We start from the raw sequence: 24,885 nt of genomic DNA, 5'->3' as shown, positions 1-24,885 counted from the left end.
TACACAAAATTTGTACATATCCTAAGATTTGTACATAATTTTGTTGTAACTGAATTACATCTATAAGGACTAATTAAAATCCAAAACTTTGGAAATCCATAATTTTTAATATATTAACCTAACCTAACCTAATCTCATATGTTTCAACATGCACAAAATTTGTACAAATCCTAAGATTTGTATATAATTTTGTTGTAACTGAATTACATGTATGACTAATTAAAATCGAATACTTTAGAATACTTTATAAATCCATAATTTTTAATATATTAACCTAACTTAATATGTTTCAACATACACAAAATTTGTACAAATCTTAAAATTCGTACATAATTTTGTTGTAACTGAATTACGTGTATAAGGACTAATTAAAATCCAAAACTTTGGAAATCCATAATTTTTAATATATTAACCTAACCTAACCTAACCTAATATGTTTCAACATGCACAAAATTTGTACAAATCTTAAAATTCGTACATAATTTTGTTGTAACTGAATTACATGTATAAGGACTAATTAAAATCGAATACTTTGCAGATCCATAATTTTTTACAATTAAATTGTACCAAAAAAGGTTAACAGTGATGCAGAATTATTTATAAGACTCTGTTACGTAACTACCTACAGCAACCTAGAATTTCAAAAGTCTTAGGATTGCATCAGGGTCCTTCCTAATGCATCGTTGGCTCATCACCTGAACTCATCTACTCCAAATTTCAAGACGTGGAATCCCACGTGACAAATATATAGCATGCTCTGATACATACTACATGTACATATAAATATCTCAAGAATCTTTGTCAAAGTAAGGCAATAATGCAATAAAACCTTAATAATATATTAAAAATTACATTTTTATCATGCACCTAATTAAACAGACGATTTCTTAATAACAAAAATTTACTTCGAACGAAGTAAAATTTCTGTACAAATCGAATTGGAGAATGATTAATACCAAATACATTGATATGCAATTTATACCTTAAAATATAATAGTATTCATAAATAATGATAATTAAAATTCTACGATGAACATATTATAAATAATTACACAGTTACGTTTTTATTTAAATAAAAACTAAATATTAATCTTGTGAAAAAGAATTGTATGTTTCCACTTATTATAAAAACAAAATAATTATGCTCCCTTTCGGGTGCAGTGTGTATTAATTTAAGTAAAATACAGAAGCAGTTTTGCATATTTTTTTTCATAAAAAATTTAATTTCTCAACTCGAACTAAAACTCTAAATTTGAATTTATTATCATATGCACATGTAATATTCTATACATTTTACGTAATCGTTTATAATTTATAATTGCCAGTAATTATGGAAATGGCATATGTGATATATATTTTATTTCAAAATGTTACAAATTTTTGTTTGAAAACATTAAAAAAGTAATTTTCACGAAATTATAAACTCGATTTAATTATTCTACATTTTTTCATTGCAAAAATAATGGTCATCACCACATTATTGTAAAGTAAATGGTTACGATACAAAATAAATGAAAGGTTTATTTAATTTACTTATTTTCACCATCTCATTTTGATTACTATTATAAATGCTCGGTGAATAAAAATGATTTAATTGTAATTCAAAAATCTAAAAGTTTTTAGTTCGATACAAGTCACTATTTTCGAAGCTTCTACCAAAACTTGCTGCATGCTTTCTAAAACTGCACAAAAGAAACTAGCTAGTGAAACTAGAAACTAGTTATTTTAATAAGTTTGATAATTTTGGTGTCAAGTAGATGTCATTAGCGTCGCTCTTTCTTGGCAAATTCCTAACCTCACTCACGACTACTCTCACTTTAAGTAAATACTCAATTAAGGAAGGAAAAAGTCGACTTCGCTGAATTAACCGAGAATTCGTGTGATTATTTATCGGGGAATTAGAAGGAACTTTCCTTCCATGTTAGTTCCATTCAGGTTTACGACTTAGATTTACGGAAGTGGGTCACAGAAGCAAAGAAATTAATCGATTTCCCATCACTTAGAGCAGCAAAATGGTGGGTATGGAATTTCAAGAAACACATAGTATTATATAACGGGATATAACGAAATTTAAAGCACAACCTCCGTGTACGGTTTCTAACTATCACGGTGGAGTAAAATCCTAGGGAATTTGTGGAATCGGTAAAGCCATGTCTCAGCGTCACTGATGAAAAATCGATTCATTAGGTTATCGTATAAATTTTCTCCGCTAGGATACGTTTCCCACGAATTCGATTTTTGAAAATATCTTGCATCTAGGTATTTCGATGTATATATTTTCCTATATTGCTCGTGACAGTTGGCTATCCGCGTAAAAACTATGTTATGTTTCCTTTATAAAAATCTATGTGTTCATCGTCAAGAGTGGAAGTTATTGTACTTTCTAAAATCTAGAAATTATTAAAGTTATATTTCTAAAATAAAGCAGAACTTATTGCACTTTTCATAACCTTAAAATTATTTAAGTTGTTTTCCTAAAACAAAAGAGAACTTATTGCACTGTTCGTAGTCCCGAAATTATTGAAGGTATTTCTACGAAACAAAGAGGAACTTATTGCACTTTTTATAACCTCAAAATTACTGCAGCCATTTCCTAAGAAAAAGCTAGAACTTATTGCACTTTTTATAACCCCAGAATTTCTTTCCCTAGAACAAAACAACATTTTTATCACTCTTTTCATTCTTTACAAAGTCTAAATTATTAATATCATTGTCCTAAAGCAAAGCAAAATTTATTTCGCTCTTTGTAACCTTAAAATTATTATAGTTGTTTACGTCACACAAAGTAAGATTTATCGCACTTCTTAAAACCCAAAAATTGAAATTTTCTACTGTTTATAACGTTGAAATTATTAATATTATTCTCTTAAAGCGAAGCAAAATTTATATCGCTATTTATAACCTTAAAATTATTAATATTACTTTCTTGAAGCGAAGCAAAATTTATATCGCTATTTATAACCTTAAAATTATTAATATTACTTTCTTGAAGCGAAGCAAAATTTATATCGCTATTTATAACCTTAAAATTATTAATATTACTTTCTTGAAGCGAAGCAAAATTTATATCGCTATTTATAACCTTAAAATTATTAATATTACTTTCTTGAAGCGAAGCAAAATTTATATCGCTATTTATAACCTTAAAATTATTAATATTACTTTCTTGAAGCGAAGCAAAATTTATATCGCTATTTATAACCTTAAAATTATTAATATTACTTCCTTGAAGCGAAGAAAAATTTATATCACCGTTTATAACCTAAAAATTATTATAATTATCTTCTCAAAATAGAGCAGAATTTATTACATTTTCTATGATATAAAAATTATTCAGCTTGTTTTTTTTTAAATAAAATAGACTTTATTGGTCTTTGTAACCTCGAAATTATTGAAATTGTTTTCCTGAATTTAACAGAATCTCTTCCACTGTTCATAACCTAAAAATTATTTTTGTTCTTTATTAGAATCAAGCAAAATTACACTTATTCTAACTTCGAACTTATTATTTGTCTGTAATATAACAGAATTATTATAAAGTCAACCAATTTTCATAATCTCAAAAGTATCGAAGCTTTTTTCATTTTAATTAGGTTATAGCAACTGAAAAGACAGAAAATTTTCTAGTGACAGATTGTTGGATCTATGGAATATATTATAGAAAATATATAGCGAAATAAGATCCTATTACAATTTTTGCCTTGCTATCGCCACTTATGCTCTCATGTTCTCGAGGAAAATAGAGGACACCCTATCGATTTACGAGGGATGGTGTTGAATTTGCAATTCTTGCTTCATCCTTAGAAATTTGTGACGATATAAACCGACATTAATATATTTTCTATTGCCAATAAATACTGTTATTTTACTAATTATCAATTGATATTATCGATCTTTCTGTTTCCATAATTTACTAAAATAATTCCATAATTCAGCAATTATAAATGGATATCACGATTTCAAAAAATTCTACTTCATACATTAATTGGATTGCAAAACACGATTTATGCATTTGTCAGAAAGGAATGAATAAATGAATCTTATACCTTCGAAAAAGTCATTCAATTTAACCGAATACCAATGAGAATAATTGGTATCCAGAACTCCAAATGGCAATATCTCGAAAACAGAAATATATGACATAAATATGACATGAATGATCTATAATTCTCTATGAATTACAGAAACGAGCATAAGATAATCAGTATTTATATTTCATTTCATAATTAAATTGTAAATTGTATTGCTTTTCCAACTAAATTATCGTGTATTTGTTATTGCAAATATTATTATTCTTACAATGACAAGTTTTCAAATTTTCGAATAACGATTTAGTCTCAATTTAAGGACTATTAGGTATTATTATTTGATGCTGTTTCGAAAGCAAGGATCATGTTCGCGTGTTTCTGATTAGGGTATGTCGTAACAAAAATCGTAACAAAATATTAGGAAGTAATTTACAAAATCACAGTAACTGGAATATTTTATTGGAGAACTATTAATTTACAAATCTAAATTCCTTAACCCTTTGCACTCGAGAGGCCCCTTTCAGTCGCCATTTGATAAAATTTCGAAACTCGATATTAAATAATATATCAAATTTAAAATAATGTAACAGCGTACAAGGTATCGAAATTAAATAATTCTACCTGTTAATTATTATACAATTTCATATTTTCTTATTTATTATTTTTTATTCTCATTTATTGAAAAATTTTTATTTTAAACTCGTACCCTTCTTTAGTCAAAAAATCGTCGAGCTTTTAAAGGGTTAACTTAATTCCTAATTACACACATTTTTTCCCAAATTCTATCGTTTCTCACCAACATAGTATAGTATAGTCTTTAATCAACCACTGTTTATTTGTCCTAAATTAAAGAAAAATTGTTGTCAAAAAATTTGATTTCGAATTCTTCGTTAAATTCGCGTCAGATATTTAGTTACTGCTAAAAAGAAATGAATAAAGCATGGATTCACTTGGATTCTTAGTTATTTCACACGTTGCGTTGGTAGATGACACTTCCTGTAGGACGTTGTCCTCGTTGTGATCGATATCATCTCCCCGTTACATTATTATACAAAACCTACTTTTCATCGATCGTGGCCAGGTGTTGCAAGAAATCTTCTTAAATTCAGCGCTAAGCGGAGCTGACACAGACACGGTCCAGTAAATTTCTTCCAGCACAAAGCATCGCAAACCATCGACAAGTACGAAGCCCAGTTGCAACATCTTCATCAATACGAAATGAGTGTCTCTTGCTGTGTCTGTTTCATTATATGTTGAAACTGGAATATGCAACGTTCTATACTTAATGACTTCATCTTGAGTTCCAAACAGACAAGACAGAGATATTTAACCGGTATACTGTGACATTTCTTAACTCTGCGTTGAAAATTCTTTAAGTATGCAATACCTAATTATTTCACCAAAAATACTATTGGATTGGCAAGAAAGTAATTTCGGTTTGCATCAGTAGATAATGTTATTCTTGTTTAGTTATTCTTTCGTCAATGTTAGAATTTTTTTCTTTTCAGATATGGTAGTCGATGCCTTTAGGTTGCTATTTCGTGAAATTCCGTGCAATTTCGTTTATAACTGCCAGTTCACGGTCAGTCTTAACATGGAGTGCAAAAATAAGCATTTTCGACACATTTTACTTTTTTATTTTCATAAAGGCAAGAATGCGGCTGAGGCTCACAAAGAGATACGAGAAGTTTATGGTGTTGATTGTTTAACAGAACGCACGTGTCAGAATTAGTTTAAAAAATTTCGTTCTGAAGATTTTTCACTGAAAGATACCCACAACGTTCTGGTCGAGCTTCTGAGATTTACGCACTTGGTTAAGTCTTTTGCAGATAAGGACCAGAAATTCTATGAGCGCGGGATCATGAAGTTACCAGAAAGATGGTAAAAGGTCATCGAATAGAATGGAAGATAATTGACCGATTAAAGTTCATTTACTGTATAGACAAAATTGAGTTTTATTTCACACTAAAAAACCGAAAGTACTTTCTTACTAATTTTTACCCTTGGATAGCTTTACTTTAGCACCATGACTTGTATCTAAATATTAGGTTACCTACAAAGAGTAATATCATTTTCAATATTCTACATTTAAAATAGTCATTTTTGTCAGCAAAAATTAATTGTATTAAATATATAATTAAATATATAATTCTCTCTTATTTTGTGGGCAACTGCATAATTGCAATTAGCATATACTTTCTATTACAAAAATTTCACTCTCTCTGTTGACAAACTTAATATAATATAATAAGTGTATAATTAAGAATGGTACTGTATATATACTAAAATTAGTAGAATAAATATATTGCAAATGTAGGATGTTTCAGTTAAAATTAACGTCTTGATTATTCTTTTAAACTGTAGCTAGTTTTGATCCTAAATTCGAAATCAGCGACCCCGAAAACGGAGCATAATCAAAATTTATAAAAATCCTCACACTTTTTGATTTTTGGCCAGTTTTGATAGGTTCCTGGCTCACTGTGTATAGCAGTAATAAAATAATTTCTTTAATAATTAAAGAATTGAGAATTATTTTGTACTAGAATAATTGTTATACAATTCTGCCGATTTTTTGTTTTTATTCTTTCCTTTTTTTTTTACTGGCAATCTATGCTGTTTTATTTATTATCTGATAGTGGCTCTTAAAATGAATACAAATATCAATAATAGAAGATCAGTTAAGGTTATGTTTATTACTCATAGGTATAGGATGTTTAATTGTTAATAAGTTTGTTAATAATAGGTGTAAAAATATACATTTCAAAAATTTTAAAAATTTTTTAAAAATTTACTGTTTAAAAAAATTTTATTGTGAAGAAATTTACATTATGCTATGAACATGTGACACCATCATTGAAATTACATGGCATACGTCATTTGAAATTTTAACGTTTATCAAAAAATGGTTTGAATAAGAAAATATTTTTTCTCAAATAATTTATTATAATTTATTAATAATATAATTTATTTTTCATGTTCTCTATAATCATAGTGGACTGGACGTTAAGGGAATATTTAAGAATTTGTTTCTCAGACGATCTGTTCAAATGGTATTTCTTTTGTGTTCAATAAATAATTTATGATTGTATGCAGCATAGAAATCAATGTAGTTGTACGGGACTGGTTGATTAATAATATCCGAGAGTTACACGACTAGTTTCACTTACGAGGAAAAGCACTGAAAACTATAGGGGAAATAAAAGTAACCAGGAGAGTGAAAAACATTAATTTTCTCTCTGATGGAATGGACGATACAATGTGCATTGTATACACTGATTTTTATATCTTTCTACGTTTAAAAGCAATATATTAGATTAAAAAAGCTATCTATATATTTATGATTCTAAAGTACTCTAACTTTTTATTGTAATTATTTATCATTAAATTTGATTTTTATTTTATAAAAGTCATTATTCTTTCTTTCTTATTTTACTTTCATTATTATTTTATTATTAAATTTGTTTAGTTTGTATACCAAATATATTGTAAACCGTGTTTAGTTTGTTGGAAAATGATAATTAACCTACTTCGACCATGAAGCTATTTAATCAACATGACAGGTATCAGGAAAACCATTAATATACCTTACTTGTTATCAAATTAAGTCAACTTTAATTAAGTAATCAGATAGTCAAATATAATTCTTCTGATATAATAACTATTCTAATGACATTTTGGACCCAAAATTTATAAAAATTCAAAAACTGAGTTATCCATTAGCATCTACTTCCACTTGCATGGCATTTATTTTGATATTTTAGGTTGATGGTACTGCCAATCGTCATCAATATTGTTATTGGTGATCTTAGAAACGTATAATTAAGACGTATACGCCATTTAGTGGTACTAAAATAAAAATAAAAATTATTTGCTAATATGAGTCGTTCACTGCACAAATCGATTAACTCCACTTTTTGAAAAATCTTAAATTTAAATGTCAAAGCACTTGGTATAGTTTTATAACTTATTATACTTAAGATTTTTCAAAAAGTGGAGTTAATCGATTTGTGCAGTGAACGGCTCATATGTCGATATATTAGCATATGACCTGAAAGTTACACAGGTCCATAGAGTGATAAATTATTTTCTAATTTCACTGATATAATCTTAGAATTTTTTCCTTGCTGTATATATATTATATTATTTCATACACTTCGATTTAATATTTATAATTCACTTGTTGACCATAACAAATTTAGTAACTAACATTTTTCTTCTTTTGAGAAATTGGTTGAATAACGATGCATCCTTTAAGACATTTTATGGTTGTATTAAATAGAACACGATACAGTGAAAGAAAAGGTATAACCTCAAAAAATTTGGCCAACTTAGCAATAATTTTCTTACTTCGTTTTCTACCAAATCGAGGATTTAAATTTAAGGTATGATTGCAACAATTCGTTTCCCCTTTTATTCACCCTTTAATATTCTCATTGACAAAAATTTGGAAAAAGATCTTATTTTCTAATTTGAGAAACAGATGATCTTGGATTTTAGTATCTTATATTGTAAAAGAAATGGTAATTTTATGATGTCCAAAGTTAGGTACAGTCCATGTCAAAATACACTATATCCTATTACTTTCAATGTTTCTTGAGAGTTATGCAAATTTAGTATATACAAATTTGAAATACGTATTTTAAATATCTTTTTCAATAATATAGCAGCAAATTAACCACAACCTACACGATTTTTACGAATTTGACCTATTTATGCGAAAACTGGATGTATGAATATGATACCAGAGGTATGAAGAGAAAAAATATACGAAATTATCCTAATATTAATAATTTATTATCCTAAAATTATCCAAAAATTACGTACGTATTTCCAGAAATTGCTTGCCATATTAGCCTCAGCACATAAACGAAGAAAAAGATACCAATATTTGCTACATTTAAATATTCCAAAAATACGAATTTTTTAAAATAATTTTGTCGACAACATCGCATGATACTTAATTTTTAATTTCCTTCCAAGATTTTTACTTTCGAAGTTACTCAAGGAACGCTGAAAGTCATCAATCATTGACATACGATGTCAATAGCGTGATATCGTATACTTGTATGACACACAGCGTGTCAACAGTGTCTTCGTTAGAGACAATAACACTGACAAATCGTTCATGCCAAAGTGGACCAAATGACAGAACTTACACACTGATCTAACGTAACGCGGAGGAAAGTGGATTCAATTTGGAAATGCATTCTGAGCGAACACCGTCCAACATTGGAACGAAAGCGGATGAAACCATTGTTCATCATCAATTCATCCTCTGCTACTCATAGCTAAACCTTAATATCTATTATGTCTGAAACTCGACGACTCCTTTCGTTCCACTGTTTGTGTTGAAGGAATCTGCACAGGGAATCATCCGAGCCACACATAGAGGAAGCCCTGTCCAGGTCTACCAACGTTTACTTTACGATTTTACCATCAGGATTTACCGTTTTAAAAGCTGGTTTTAACCCATTCAGCCGACATTTGTTTTATGCCTTATATTATTTCCAACTCGGGAACAGCGAACATAGCTCGTCATTTCTGTTGAATAGGTTAAGTGGTCACTCTACGAATTTTAAGAGGAGATTGTTATAGTTAAATTAGAAAACAGGGCACTGTCTGAGAAAATTATAATGGTTATTATTGAAAAATTATTCTTTTGCAATCTTCTTTCCAATAAAGTCATTAATGAATGTATTTGTAATTTAAAACTTAGGAATAGAATGGAAATACGACTATGAGATGCAACCCAGTCTTTGACAATCGAAAATTGTGTCATTAAAAAGTTGAGAACATCCAATGGATTTGAATTTAGTATAATAACACAAATACAGTGAAACGTAGATTATTCAAATGAATTCGAGGACAAACCCATTTCAATAATCAATTTTTCAGGTAATTTATATTAAAATAGCAAATTTTAAATTGTGTCATAAATGAATTAGAAATTAAATAATATTCAAATATAAATATTTGTATGTGGAAGGATACATACCTAATAAGAAAACAGGAAATGATAATAATATAATATAAGATAAATGGATAGAAATGAATATAATAATATTATTCAGTTAATTATAATTCAGAATAGGAAATAAATGAAAAATTGTTAAATATGAAAAATTGTGAATTTGCTTTAACATAAACATTTATGCAGCATTTATTACTTTTGGTGTTCTACCCATTGCAATGTAATATCCAATGCATTTTCAACTTCGCTGTGTATTGAAATAGTACATGGACTAGTACTATATCTCGTTATCATTTCATTTGTATCATCATTTATGTGAAGAAATAGTATTAATTATATCACAGTTTTATATTAGACTCTGTTAGATTTTCTAATTTGTGATTAGTTTCGGTTTTTCATTTATATATTTCATACGTATACAATATTTCAGGACATACATATATACATGACTCACTCTATATTCGGACAATCGATCATTCGTATAATCAGATTTGCATAATTGACGTTCGGATAATCGACGTTCTATTATAGATATATAGGCTCAGGGCATCCTGAATGGGACCTTAGAAATTGCCATACTCATATTGTCAATCTTAAACGGTATAATAATTTGTTAAATATCTCTGACCAAATGGATAAATCGTGACACATTCGAAAATTATTAAAATAGAAGTTTATAATTATTACTGTTAATAAAATTTTAGAGTCGAAAAATCGTTTATAATTTACATATTTGCGATATGGTAATTTTTTATATTATAGTAGAGCCACGTGATTCAAATCTAATGTCAAAAAGTGTCATTGTACTACGATACCCGACTCCAGCGCCACCTTGGTTGTAGCGATGCTTAAGTTAAAACTCAGTCGCGCCGCCTGGTGGGTTTAACGCGAACTGAAAGAAGTTCGATCGCTCTGTTAGACAAATTTTTGTACGTAGTTGACATTTATGGGGTAATCCCACGTTACCAATTCCACTTATCAGGGAATGAGGAAAAAATAAAGCATTGCTCTCATTTAATTTATTCCAAGATTGTCTTTAAAGAGGTTTTGGAAGAACTACAAAATAAAACTACATTTGGAAACCAAGAAGAAAATTTGCAAAGCGAGGAGAATTTTCGATCAATTAGAAAAATAAGGGTTAGACTGCAAATATTTGACAGCGATGATGAATAATAAAACAATCTAATCGTGGTATCCTAGATGTATGAACCACATGACAAGAATGTCTGAATTCCGATCAGACTGAAGCGGTTTCATAAAAGTGTTTGAGAATAAAACATTTGTTTCAGAGATAAATATAAATAAGAAGAAATATGGAATAACATTGGTGAATAAGAGAACTTATGACAGAAAAGATTTTAATAAGGGCTTTGATAGGCGCCAAAAGATAATTATATAAAACAAAGTAATAAACCGTTTAATTTTAACACGTTAGAATCCTATTTTAAATTAGGATGCGTCACTAATATGTATCAAATTAAGTTTTCTCGTTGGAAACAATTTTTTTAGTTTATAATTTTATTACACGAACTATGTATTATATTCGATAAACCTAAATTCGAATATGTAAAAATCTACATATTCATTGCCATTTCTATTATAAAATTTTATTTATTAACCGTATCAGTCGTAACTTGATACTTTGAGAATGCAGTTTTCATATAGGTCTGATTTATGTACACTTTGTTTATTTCTGAGATTCCATATAACGCGGTACGAATTCGTTCAATTTGTATTATTTCTGAATTTCTTATAGCGCGGTTCCTATATAACGTGGCAGTGGTTTCCATATAATACGGTATAAATTAATTTGATTTGTCTTATTATTACGTTTATCATTACGCGGTATGAATTACTCGCGTTATAGGAGACTTAACTGTAAAAGGAGATCTAGATGTATAATATAGATGATGACTGCATTTGCTATAAATTACAGTCTCTGATAAAAATATTATATTGTAATTGCAGTCCATAATATTAAAATATTTTTTTTCAGTATCACTTTTTAATATTTTTAAAGTACTAATTTTTAATCATACCAATATTTTTAAATAAATAAGTAATATAATATGGAATTGGATGTCTTATGACACTGAGTAATGTTTCGAGTAATATACAATGGAAAATACGATAATAGCATTCAATATTGTGTTTTAAACGTTGTTGTGCAATTGCTAGCAATCGGATTGTGGTGAATAAGGAATTAAGTGGCCGTATTCTCGTTCAAGCAGGTGTCATATACAGCTGCTCTAGAAGTCGAGTTTATGAAATTGTCGTGTAATAGAGCAATTTTAAACTTTGAAATCTCTGTAGTTTCACGATGCTAATCTGCACGATAAACTGAATTTAATCGAAACTTATATTCAGACTGCTTGCTGTTAATGTAGGACCATTCTTATAGTAAGTAAATTATTCCTTAGTTGCGAAGAATCATTAATCAAGCGGAGTAATTTATTAATTATTTAACTTCTTTTAACTTAGTCATAAAAATAAAATTAAGGACGGAAGAAAAATTAAATTAAATTAAAAATGGAACAGTAAACAATATTTTTATGTAATTTCAGCTTTATATGGATAGGATCCAAACATTTTGAAAAATTGTCAAATTCTATTGTCTTTTACTACGTTTTAAAATTATTTGGGAAATAATCTATTTTCAAAGTCACAGAAACATTTTATAAAATATTTTAAACGGAAAATAAATTAATGTACTTACAGTTGAATGATTTATTTGTTACTTTAAGAAATAAATTATTAGCTATGGTTATTTGTTATTTTATCTTTAATGTGCAGCGTCAAATATTTATATTATTGTATTATTGCTTTTTAGTAACGTTGTTACTACGATTATTACTGTGTTTATTATTCAGTAGTTGTTCTGAATATAAATGGGCTAAATACGGTGAGCTTTCGCTAAATTAGTAATTTATTAACTTATTCCTATTGTCTTGTTTGATAATTGTAGAATATTTTTAGACATTATTAGGATACAAGGATAAATCCACGACGATCAACTCAGCGCCATGGAACAGTCGCACATCAGAACTCTTTAGTTCAACTCTAACCAGGTCTAGCGCTATTAATTTAGAATAGGCCACGTCCCAGCAACATTGTCGCATCCGCGTAACGGGCCTTACAACCCCGCGAAACTCCGAACGAGAGAGTTGCAGTGTTCGGGACGCAACTGCACCGTTGCGCTTAAAAATAGTCTAAGGGCCCAAAAATGTGCTCTTCGAACCATTTATCTTTCTCCTTTGATATTTATTCGTAAATGTATTAATAACGAAGTTATAATCTAACCTCGGCACACCGGACACGAGGCGTCGTTGAAAAGCCTATTTAGGCTATTAGGCTTCGGCACTTAGGATCTGGCTGTCAGATGGGCCGTAGGGGGTCGGGACCAGACCACGCGAGGTGGCCTCGCGCAACCTCGGCTTTCTCCGGCATAAACCGAGGGTGACGCGGCCGCGGTCACCTCTCGGGAAGGGTCCCCGCGAGAGTGATCCTTCGTGGGGGCTAACTCGGAGGGAGGAGTCTCCTCCACCCTTGACCTTGGCGGAGGGTGTTTCTCCTCCTTCGGGGAGGCGCTTGTCTTCCGAACGGGCTTTAAAAGGGCCCGTCCTGGAAGACAAGAGTTAGTCGCTAGTTAGTTATTAGTCGAGAGTTGCTATTCAGGGAGTTGCTATTGAGAGTTGCAATTCAGTGAGTTGATATTCAGTCGTTCGTTATTAGTCAAGAGTTGGGAGGCGCTTGTCTTCCGAACGGGCTTTAAAAGGGCCCGTCCTGGAAGACAAGAGTTAGTCGCTAGTTAGTTATTAGTCGAGAGTTGCTATTCAGGGAGTTGCTATTGAGAGTTGCAATTCAGTGAGTTGATATTCAGTCGTTCGTTATAAGTCAAGAGTTGGTTGTGTTGAGCATCAGTTAGTTAATTGTTAGTCGTTTGTTATTAGTTAGTTAATTAGTTGTCAGTCGATGTCACCTAGTGAGGGCTTATCGAAGATTCGCTAGCAGTGACTTCATATTTCGCACCTCACCTCACCACCTTTTACCTTGATCCCACATAACGTTGAAATCTCGTTCGGGATTCTTATAATATTTTGGGGTCTCGTCCGGGATTTCTATCGAATTACAGCAATAGACGAAGAATTGTGGTAATGATTAACATAGATTTTGAATATACATGCGTTGATGTAATAAAGCAGCGATGTCTAAGAAAGGGATGCCTGGAACAAGTATGCATGGGATGCCAATATCTAATGGATTCAGGTTATCGCGATAAATGAATATGCGTGTAATGATCGAGGTATGTGTGAATTGTGTATGTTCATGTAACGTATGAAAGTAGAAAGAACAAAGCAGAGAGATTGGGCATAGGTCAGTTGAAATTGAGTCGTAATAGTGAAAATAGGTGTGAGCGTGTGATTGCGAGAAATTAATTAGATTTATACTTAATATTTGTGTTTGATCATTTTTGTAATTAAATAAAGAATTGTTCTTATTGTTATTAATATTTCATTCACCATTAATAGCCTACAGCTGAGAAACGTCGATGTCAGGGGTGTATAATAAAGGACCCTTGGCTTCATCCCTTAATGGCAAGGATTAGGAAAATGTGTTTCAATCCTGTTTTCATAGTTGTTTATAGTCCCTGCTGTTAGTAGTGGATATTGTATTTACACGAATATATTAAATACTCATTTAACAATATTATTGGACAGGGTAAAAATTGTTGATGAAATATGACTAATTATGTTCACTCTTTCACACGATATTCGTTCACACGTGTACTCTGAATGAATTCTTAATTGTAACTGACCTATACCACTACTCTTTACGTAAATATACACAGTCCATACCACACTTCGTTCATTACACGCATACTCGTTTCTCATAACAACCTAAATTCGCTCGTATCAAATTCACATTTCATATATACTCATTCGTTATATTTAATATTTGTTAATTAAATAAAGAATTGTTCTTATTGTCATTGATATTTCATCCACCACTAACAAGAATCAGTTTCATAGAATAATTCTAAGCGAACAGAGCAATGGTTTCCATGCTATAAAGCTACACCGTGCGCAAATTTGACTCTCATCTTTGAAAGATTTTATTCTGCGCACGATAGGATACCAGAGATGCAGCATCATCCCTCGCCCGTAATTCTAGAAGCAACGCTGGCTCGTATCAGTTTAATGAGATAAGCCTTATTAGGAAATTTGAAAGACTTAGAAACAATAAACGTAAAAAGTAAATATACTAACTTCCTAACAATTAACGGATCTAATCCAGTATACGAAGTAGGACTTATTTTTGGCTTCTCGTGATTTCGATTACAGGAAATGTACAGCTGCTTTTGACAAAATTAATATTAACTTTTTCTAACAATGAGATAAAAACGTTATTAAATTCGATTACTTATTTTTGTTATAGTATTTTAATAATTTTTATTATTCATATATATTGTGTATTTGAATACAAATTACATTGTTTTCGTTCGAAGAATTTTGCGTATAGTGGAACAGTCGTATTTCTTCATTATCCTTTCTCGATATTTGAAAAGAAATAATAGCAGTGTAGAAAATGAACGGCGGTAGTGTTTATTTATAACAATTTATTAATAATTATAAAGATGTTATTAATAAATATAAAGATGTGCAAATAACAATGTAGGTACGAATTATTCGGCGACATTAGTACTCGGTGAATATTCGAAGTCGATTTTCTCGACAACGAAGCTTCGAATGCAAAAATTTTATTCTATATTTTCGATTTGTTTTTTCACGTAGAATCACCCCCTTCCCGGTTGTACTACCGATACTCGTGCATATAAGCCTGATTAATTCCTATAATATTAAGTTCTCCAGATATATCTTTTCTTCGAATAAATAATAATAGATTTTGATTATTATCGCCATTTTTATAAATATTTATTAATAATTTTTTATTAATATTGTTAATTATAAGAATTTTTGGCCAAGTGCACGTGCACTCGGTGAATATTCAAAGTCGATTTTCTCGAAAACGAAGCTTCGAATGGAAAAATTTTATTTTTCTTTTTTCGATTCGTTTCTGCATGTAGAATCACTCCCTTCCCGGTTGTACTACCGTTGCTGGAACACCCTGTATATAAAACTGTATAAAAGATATGTATGAAGGTATATACAAAAATATATACAACATATGCAAAGAAGTCTATGTAAATGATTAAGAAAAATTTAAGTCATGAATGCCTGCAGCTCACAATCTATTATCCACCGTTGAAGGTGAGGTAGATAAATTACCACTCTGCTTACAACGGAAAATTTCTGCGACTTTGGGCGTTGCAGGCGTTTAAATGCGTTGATTGCAGCATTGTGCATACTATGACAGTAAGTGTTTTCTAATGAATTGCACGGAGCTAGTAAATCACTTGGGACTATCATCAGGTATGTGAATACCTCTTCCTATGTACGAGTGCAATAATACGCGAATATTTTGTATCCAAGGCTATCCTAAGGATGCGAATTATTTGTATAAAAGTAAATATGCATACTGTAAATTGCATTGATCATTTTCACTGAAAATTCTCATAGGCTTTAATAGGAACGCTTATTATTACTCGAGCAATTATTACGCTTATTATTATTTAAGTTATTATTACTATTAGTAGTTGATGTAGAATCACCCACTTCGGTTGTACTACCGTTGCTGAGACACCCTGTGTAAAAAGAAGAGATAACTGGAAGCCACCCTAAACGACTGTCCCCGCAAAATATGATTCTTGTTATACACGTAGAATAGCAAACAAATATTAGTACTAAATAAATAAATAAATAAATAATTTTCCGAAAATCGTATTACAGAATTGTTGTGTTGATGAACGTCAAAATGTTAATGTATTCAGTGAATAATATTAATATTTTTCATTAAATATTTAATATAATTTTTATCATAAACGTAGAATATTTTATTGCATTACTATTTTCAATGTCTATGTTACACTTTCTGTATAGTTATATTAATATTCAGAAATGTAGTTTGAAATTATTGTTCGTCGATATTGTAGTGTCATACAATATCTAGTTTCTATAATGATAAAAGCTATTTTGAAATTTCTTACTAAAACTAAATCAAATACATTATCTATCCTAAAAAGTATTACTATTTTATCTAACTTAATTATTAAGTTAGATTTGAATGAATCAACATCTTTTTCAGTTAGTATAAAAATATTTATATCCAAAAGTGGAGTAATTAACATGAAAGTGAATAGCAAATTCACTAATTACACGTGTCAATCAAGTAAGTTAAGAAAATTTCATAAATTTTTTAGTTTCGAACATCCATCATGTTTTTAACTACATCTTTATCGGTATCACTCCAATAATTATCGTAATATCGACGTGAGATAATTTTCACACGCAGTGTAGCGAGAATAATTAAGCAATTCTATCCTTTAATAATTAAAATACAGAAATCTAAATTTGTAAAGACATAAATGACAGGAACTGCTAATAATGGATTTACTATTGCAGTAAATATTAATAATATTGTAGATAATATTCATAATTGATATATTCATAATAATAATGATCATTGATTTATTGATAATAATCTTACTAATTGATATATTGGTAATAATCTTAATAATTGATATATTGACAATAATATTGATCATAATATTGATAATTGATAAATTGATAATAATATTGATCATAATATTGATAATTGATAAATTGATAATAATATTGATCATAATATTGATAATTGATAAATTGATAATAATATTAATAATTGATATATTGATCATAATATTGATAATTGATATATTGATAATAATAATGATAATTGGTATGTTGATAATGATATTGATAATTGATAAATTGATAATAATACTGATAATAGATAAATTGATAATAATATTGATAATAATATTAATAATAATATTGATAATTGATATATTGATAACAATATTGATAATGATATTGGTAATTGATATATTGATATATTAATAATAACATTTGCAATAATTATGTTTTATAACAATATTTCATATCGAAATTTTATGAAAATTCTTAATATTCCATTTATCAATGGAAATAAAATTAAAATTACTTTTTCCCTTATAATTTTCATTTATTAATTTCATTTTATTTCACTGTCGTGTTAATTTTATTTTCGATGTCACAAACAATATGTCCAATACTACGGATGACGTGCTTATCGATCTAACATAACTCGACTCGAATATTTCTCTCAAACTCAAATGTAATATTCGCACATTATCTGTCATCTACCTTTGAGTATTTACGATAGTGACAATTTAGATTCAACGCTATACAGAAATGGCGACCAGGAAATTTGGCATTCTCAGTAGCAAGTAGATAACGCAGCCACGTGTCATTAGCCGACGTGGAAACATAGTCTGCAGAATGTTGACGATTATTTTCACTGCACGTGCTGTGAAACCGTTTTGTTAAAACCACTTAAAACCACTCGTTTGTTCAATTTAAGTGCTAAAAAGTCCCTCAGCACCTGACGACGCAAACAGTTTCTGCAAATGTAACGGTCTCTCGCACATAATCCGAGGATTTCCCTTGCCTCGGTACCACTGACTAGGGATGCTATTTTCTTTACACAAACACACGGAGCTTTATAACACGTGAATTATTTTGGTAATACCATTCAACAACTTCTACGCGTTCCTCTCACATATAATTCTCTAATTCTTAATTGTATAATTTAAGCGAAAACGCCACTTGTCACATGTTTTTGCTTTCGATATACTGGAAATTAATCTTCCGAACATCAATTCGTCTTATTAGCATTCGATTAAGCAAAATTGCATAATTTTCTCAAAGACGTAAAATATTTTCCTTTTCTTTTTTTTTGATAAATATGTAATTTATGTATTTTGCAGTCCAAGTAATGAGAAGACAACAATTTTTTGATATTGTGACTCAAAAAGTTTTTGTGAGTGTTGGTTTTATGAGAGTGTGAGTGTTGGTTTGACATTAGTATATTTAGATAAAAACATTTAAATAATGAAAACAATTCTCAATAAACTATTTTAAACACAAAAATTGATTGACAGTTTTTAGAAAATTCTTCTCTCTCTCTGACTCTTATTAACCATTACATACCCATGTGTGAATATTGGTTTTATGAGTATGAGTGTAGATTTCACATGTGTGAATGGTAATGAGGTAGAATAAATGAAAGTCATTTAAGATGATATAAATATGATATATAATAAATGTTATTAAAAAATGTTTAGAAGAATGTGCTAGAATAAAACAGTTACGTGTGAATTGTCATAGAGCAAACATGTGATAATAAGAGTGAGAGAGAGAGAGAAAAGAATTTTCAAAATAGAGTCAATCTTTGTGTTTAAAATAGTTTATTCAGAATTGTGTTATTAAAAAATGTTTAGAAGAATGTGCTAGAATAAAACAGTTACGTGTGAATTGTCATAGAGTAAACATGTGATAATAAGAGTGAGAGAGGGAGGGAGAGAAAAGAATTTTCAAAATAGAGTCAATCTTTGTGTTTAACATAGTTTATTTAGAATTATTGTCAATATTTAAATATTATTATCTAAATATATTAATTTGTAAACTGTTAAAAAACGTGCAAGACATTGATATTCATTTCAGAGAAAAGAATTTTTAAAATAGAGACAATCTTTGTGTTTAACATAGTTTATTTAGAATTATTGTCAATATTTAAATATTATTATCTAAATATATTAATTTGTAAACTGTTAAAAAACGTGCAAGACATTGATATTCATTTCAGAGAAAAGAATTTTTAAAATAGAGACAATCTTTGTGTTTAACATAGTTTATTTAGAATTATTGTCAATATTTAAATATTATTATCTAAATATATTAATTTTCAAACTATTCAAAGACGTGCAAGATATTAATATTCATTCCAGAGAAAAGAATTTCCAAAATAGAGTCAATCATTGTGTTTAAAATAATTTATTAAGAATTGTTGTCAATATTTAAATATTATTATCTAAATATATTAATTTTCAAACTATTCAAAGACGTGCAGGATATTAATATTCATTCCAGAGAAAAGAATTTTCAAAATAGAGTCAATCCTTGTGTTTAACATAGTTTATTTAGAATTATTGTCAATATTTAAATATTATTATCTAAATATATAAATTTGCAAACTGTTAAAAAACGTGCAAGATATTGGTATTCATTTCTATCCACAGTTTTGTCTTACTCTTACAAAATTGTGGCCCTAAATGCTGTAAAAGTATACTTATGGGAATTTCTTACCACTGCACAGTGGCCAGAAGACCCAATAATTTCATAAATTAAAAGTGTCATGGTGTTCTTCTTCAGATGCTTTGAAGTACCTATTCTACAATTTTCGTGCAATTTAATGAATTATTATTATATAGCAGAGTAAAGACCTCGCAAGAGACAGAAAACGAGTAACATCATCTTTGTATACAAAGTGTCTCGTATACAAAGACATCTGACGTAATTAAATTTGCCCTTTTCGTGTCTCATAGTTATAAGCATCCAGTATGCAAAAAGCATCGTACTTTTGTCGGATGTATCATACTAAACTACGAATTTTATTATTTAATGAAGAAATATCTACAGTCTTTATTTATGTTAATTCCAATTAATCGTGACATGGCATAACATTTCGTAGAAAAATATATCAGGTATCTAAGGATTCTGTAGAATGTATTCTTCAATGCTGATATGTCCCAATTTGCATCTTTTGCAATTTAACTAAGTATAATTGTATATCGTCAATAGGTCGTCCGCAATTGGCGACGGTTAATGACGAACCAAATTTCTTGAGGAACTTGTGTTTTTAGTGGACTGTATATTTTGTAATAGTTCCGGTTAACTCTTCTGAACTCTTCGAATGTTATTTGCTGACTGACTGGTACTGACCTAACTAACTTGTGCGATGCACGATCTTTCGGAGCCCATGGTTTCCAAAGGGAAATCGGTTTTCCCATTGGTGGTTGACAGGACCGAGGGTGGGCCCTCGGTCCGCGAATCAGATGCCCCCAAAGAAGGGAGGACCGTCTTCCGCGACCAGGTCTGCCGGTGGAGGAAGCCTCTCCCTCAAAGGGGGTTGCTGGTGGGCCACCCGCGCATTCGTGACCCTTCCTGAAGGACCCGTTACTTTATGGCTCCGAAAGTCGCGACATCGCACATGGCCTGGTCCCTTTCTTTGCAGGCCTATTGTCAGCCAAATCCTAAGCGCTGTTGCCTGCTTTCTAACATTAATGGCTAAAGAAAGCCTCGTGTCCGGTGACCCGAGGGAAATAAAGAATTGTTTGAAAATACATTGAAAATGAAGATAGAAGGGACACGGAACTTGAACTAAAACAGCAATTAGAATCTGACTGCCAGAAGACCCTAACGGTCTTCTGGGTCTGTTCTAGACAAAGGCCGAACAAAATACCGACACAACGTTCCAAGGCTTAATAATAGTGTAGGATCTTTTTAGACACCGTTAAGGCACGATGTGCTCCTATAGGGAACACCTCGCCAGGTATAGAGGTCCCGTTAGAGTCTGGCGGCCAGACGAGTCTTAGGAAGTCGGGGCCAGGCCACTTGAGGTAGCCTCGCGCAACCCCGGTTTTCCCCGTTGTAAACTGAGGGTGACGCGTCTGCGGTCACCTCTCGGGAAGGGTCCCTGCGTGGGTGACCCTTTGGAGAACCTAACTTGAAGGAGGAATCCCTTCTACCCCAGAGCGTTGCGTGGAGGGAGTTTTCTCCTTCTTCGGGGGAGGTCCTTGCCTTCCAGACGGGCTTAAAAGGGCCCGCTGTGGAAGATAGAGGCAGAGTTAAGATAGTCTTAGAGCGAGCGTTATTGAGAGTTGTCATTGCGAGTTATTGTAGAGAGTTGCGTTCAGTGAGAGTCGAGTCGAAAATACAGACTGAAACCAATCCAGTCCCTATTCTGCAGTAAATCTGAGTATCCGAAGTATTCTCCAGCGAAGTAGAGACTGTGTGACTCTACAATAGCTTGATACCAACGAGAAAGGAACTCCTATGACAAGTTCGGTCCTAATGAATATTTTGCACTATGTTGAACAATTGTTTGCCAAACTTTGTCAACAAATCCTGTGACAGCCAATGTGAATCTATAGATCGTGATAATATTTTGACCAATATCGGATTAAATTTTGGTCAAATTTTTAATGAATCACGAAATGATAAATATCCAACTTCTCAGAGATATAATTGAAAATATATAATATAACAATTTTAATGATTTTTACAATTTTGAAGTATCTTATTTTCCCTTGCTTTCTCTTGCTTATGGATCGATTACATTTTTCAGCAGAAATGTATATAGTGTTATATCTTGTGTCTTTTCACGTTGCTGTTATTATCAAGTATGTATAATTTTATGCAGGAACATATATATGCCTGACTCTCGAGTCTCGTGTTTTTTAAAATTTTATACGACATTTATGACATTTTCGGGTCGCTATTTCAAAGAGAAATACTGTGTTGTGCCGGCAAAATGTTCAGAAACGTGTTCGTGAAACGTGAAAAATGTTCATAAAATGAAAAAAAATTGTATATAAACATTGATCTTTTATAGCTTTGTTAAAAAATTGTATTAAAAATACATAACTAACAATGAAATACAATGACAGAAAAAATTCGCAATTTTTTTTTCGTTCATTTCCTTCCATGGTTTAAAAAGCCCTGAACAAACTCAATGTTTAATTAAATTCGCACAATTCTTATAATTGACAGAAAATTCGCAATAATTTGCAATAACTCAAATATTTGTAAATATTAATTGTAAATTCTTGTGAATATTATTGTAAATTGTAATTAAATAAAAGTAGATATAGATTTTGGAATTCAATATACATAAAAATGTTATAAATTACTGTGACAAATGTTTTGTTACACTGTCTTCGTTTGAACATTATTTTATATAATTTATGTTTAGAATTTGGCACTAAATTTCTGGACTATAAGTAACTAATTATTTTGTACGCAAATAATTATAATTATAGTGGAATGATGAAGTTAAACATACATATTTACATATTTACATTTTTATGTATTATAAATAAAAATCAAAATTAATTTGATGAAGAACAGCTATACATTTTCAGAAATTGCAGAAATAAAATATCTGAAAAGGTGATTTTGTCTTTTTTTAGATCCTATTGTTAAACTTTCACGAGATAAGTTAGTTTAGATTAGGTTTCGTGTTGTTGATAATTTTCTTATTTTCATATAGCATATTGAAAAATATTTAATCTTAAATGAAATAAAAATTGTATTATAGGTATGTTGACAGCCATAGCTGTAATGTTTATTAATCTCTTTCAAAATTTAAGATGGACCACTAAATTTTACATTAAGAAAGTCAAACTTTATATTTGAATAAAAATATAAATTTAAATAAATCTGACTACTGTACTATCATATATTCCTTATTAACAACTTACAATGAAAATTCAAAATTATTGTTCTGGATTACAAATTGTTCATTTGTGTAAATGTTTCCTCATCTAGCAATTTTCAAATATTAAGATTAATATAAATAAATATAAATAAATATTAAGACTTATAGATAGCAAGATTCTTCAATTCAACTTTTACGATAAAAATGTTAATAAATAAATTAAAACGTTAAATTTAAATAGTCGAAGGTAAGAAACACCATAAAATCATTTGAAAATCATCGATAATTTTGGAATAACTTTAAAACGTTTATGCATAGACTGAAACATATTCGCCAATTTTTAACACCTCGAAACACGAAGAAATTATATCCAAAATAAATTCTACCAATTTTACGTCTAATATTCGTATTCGTAAAACTTATTTCGAAAAATATATTTAAAATATACTACAAATTATAATAATTTACGTATCGACTCTTTTGTAAGAAAAATTAAGATTACACTGTAATATAATGTTTAAAATTGAAATACGAGGTATGAAGATCATAAAACTCTCCTATTTAACGTATACTATCAAACGTAACATACCTTGCTGAAAATAATTCTCGCTGAAGTCGTTAAACAACGAGTTTCAAACGGGAGTTGTTATTGGCTTGCCCTGTATAGTGAGAGAACGAAATGAAACGAAGTATCAAAAAGTTATAAAAGAGTTTTAATTTTAATGACACGGTAGTTCTGAAAGTGGCATTATTTAGTTATAAATGCATCAAATGGATTGGAGTCTCACTTTAAAACGTGGCGAACGGTTTCACAATAGGATGACCCAGGCATCCACTAATTGCCTAATCGATCGTGCATGTATGATTTTGATGCAAAGGCACATTTATCACCAGACAGTCTGACCTATATATTAACAGCGCAATTTTTATAAATTACCCAAACGTCTTCCTGTATTAATTCGAGAATAAATTTTATTTAAACTTTTATTAAAAATTACGACCTTTGTTTACATTTAGCAAAAACTAAAGCTTTGCATTTATCTTCATTTCTGAGACCTGCATATATAATTTCGAATAACCAAATTTGACAAAATATCGCGAGTTTTGGTTTTGTGTGTGTGAGTGTTAGGAGATTGAACGAGTGAAACTCATTTGTCCTATAATTGTGCAATATGTGATATAAATATAATATGACCGAGTGTCGTTCTATTATGTGAACGATACTTGAAAAAATATTTGGAAAAGTGTGCCAGATGTTGTCTGAGAAGTATCAAAGAGTGAACACGTAAATGCAATCGTCTACACTGCGAATGCTTTTACTGTTTGTTATATTGTTTATATAAATGATATCGAAATAGGTCATACAATACAATGGATTTTTATGACTCTACCTATCTTGTTCCGTCGTGGAACAAAGAAGACCCGTTACGGTCCTCCAACAGCCAGGTCTTAGGGTCAAACAATTCGGCA

Source organism: Eufriesea mexicana, unplaced genomic scaffold, assembly GCF_001483705.2.
Source record: "Eufriesea mexicana isolate 0111107269 unplaced genomic scaffold, ASM148370v2 scaffold219, whole genome shotgun sequence".
Lineage (NCBI taxonomy): Eukaryota > Metazoa > Arthropoda > Insecta > Hymenoptera > Apidae > Eufriesea > Eufriesea mexicana.
The sequence above is the reverse complement of the archived record's forward strand: the minus strand, read 5'-3'. Positions refer to the sequence as shown.